The 1,984-nt window shown below is 38.1% G+C and overlaps 1 protein-coding gene and 1 pseudogene across 1 annotated transcript in view; both read left to right on the top strand.

The window, feature by feature from the left end:
* The window catches only part of LOC102811594, a 2,718-nt pseudogene extending 2,389 nt beyond the window's left edge, over positions 1–329 (top strand).
* Positions 1–1,984, top strand: part of NECAB1 (N-terminal EF-hand calcium binding protein 1) — a 242,816-nt gene that overhangs the window by 217,428 nt on the left and 23,404 nt on the right. The window lies entirely within an intron of this gene.

The raw sequence follows: 1,984 nt of genomic DNA, 5'->3' as shown, positions 1-1,984 counted from the left end.
GGTTCACAGAAGTCTATTGAACGTTGTAGGGCTTAGCTCACCACTTCATTGCTGTTTTTCCCTCACTTCCCCTTATCGGTGTCGAGCGTGGTCACCAATCACAGTGTGTATTCCCGTTGAGTTTTAGTCTTGGAAGGGTCAGCTGGTCTTTTCTTAAAATGTACTCATCATCCTTTTGTGCTACAAAGCTGCCTTCCACATGAAGCTGCTAACTCAGCCAACATCTGACTCTGGACTGTTTTACTGCCAAGCTTAATGGCCTACAGTTAGCTGTGGAGACAGCCAATTTGATTTTGGACCTTGCATATGTCATTGAAGATAAAAACTGATATAAGAGAAGAACACGTTTATTGTTTTTAAAAATTGCTTTTAATCTAGCCAGGTGTCAACTAAGAAAAATATTGAATGTATTTATTTTCTCTCAAAGGCCTGTTCTGCATGTTTGATGAGTCATAAAGTTATTGATATCCTTAAAAAAAATGATAATGCATTTAAAAATACAATTTGCTTTTTTAAATATGCAAAAGAGCCTATTTTTTATAAGATAAAATATAAAAAGTAGAGTTCAGTAAAATCCTTTTGAACCGAGGTATAGTACTGTAGCATAAAACACTGGAATGCTCACTGTAAGGTGGACCCTGCAAGCACACCAGCCACACCTTGAAACTCCTGTACAGGGTCCCCATGAGTTGAAATCAACTCAAAAGGATTTAACAACAATATAGTTCATTAAGTGTGTTTTGGTGTACCTCAATCTCTAGGAATAATTAGATACTTTACTTTTATTAAAGGACAACAAATGTGCTATTGTTTTTGTTTCCTTTTTTTTGTTGTTGTTAATGAAGGTTCATGAACACGGCTGTAGTGTTATAGTGTGTAGGGGAAAATAGCTTGAAACTATTAGAACAGCTTGGGGGAGTAGGAAATAGGCTGTGGGAGAGTAAGAGTATGTAGGTTTGTGCTGTTTGCTGCAAATTCTGCTCTCTCAATAATCAGGAAAAATTGTTCCTCAGCTCCGGCAGAAGGAAAAAAATATTTTTCCTGTAATATAAGTAAATTGAGACCCTCGACTTCTCTTTTCTCTTTGCAAGACTGGTCTGTTTCTTATGGCTACTCACTCGTTTCTTCTTGCTGATTTTTCCTTCTTATACATAAATTATAAGAAGCAGACCTTATCAACCACCACTAAAGTCAGTAATTATTAAACTGAAGAATTTGCTTCTACTACACCAAGACATTGGAGTCCTGGTGTGGCGCTGTGGGCTAATGCGCCAGACTGCAAAGTCATTTGAACTGCAAGGTTAGCAGTTCAAGCTCACCAGCTGCTCCTTGGAAACTCTATACAGGGTCACTATGGGTTGTAACTGACTCAACGACACTTAACAACAACAACAACATACCAAGACACCACCACTCATATTTCAGTTCGTCATGCTGTGTTGTTGGCTTGCATTATGTTGTGTATGATTCTGGAAGCTATGCCACTGGTATTTTAAATACCAGCAGGATCACAAATAGTGGACAAGTTTCAGCTAAGTTTACAGGTGATGACAGATTAGAAGAAGGAGAGATGGACTACTACCAAATATTTAGTCACAGAAGACATTGTGAATAGCAGTGGAACACTGTCAGCACCAGACTATTTAATACTGAAACATGATGAAGAGCACCAGAATACTATCAAATATAGTGCCTGAAGACAAGCCCCTCAGGTTGGAAGGCACTCAAAATGCAACTGAGGAAGAGAGCTGCATCCTCAAAGTAGAGTTGACCGTGATGACACAACTGGAGTAAAGTCCTCAGGACCTTCCATTGCTGATGGAAGAGTAAACATCCATTAATAATTAGAACAAGGGTTGTACAAAATATGAATCTAGAAAAATTGAAAATTGTCAAAAATGAAATGGAATGCATAAACATTGATATCCTAGGTATTAGTGAGCTATTTCAGACTGCTATTGGCCATTTTGAATCTGGCAAACAC

This window comes from Chrysochloris asiatica, unplaced genomic scaffold (genome assembly GCF_000296735.1).
Source record: "Chrysochloris asiatica unplaced genomic scaffold, ChrAsi1.0 scaffold00031, whole genome shotgun sequence".
In the NCBI taxonomy this organism is placed as follows: Eukaryota; Metazoa; Chordata; class Mammalia; order Afrosoricida; family Chrysochloridae; genus Chrysochloris; species Chrysochloris asiatica.
The sequence above is the reverse complement of the archived record's forward strand: the minus strand, read 5'-3'. Positions and strand labels throughout refer to the sequence as shown.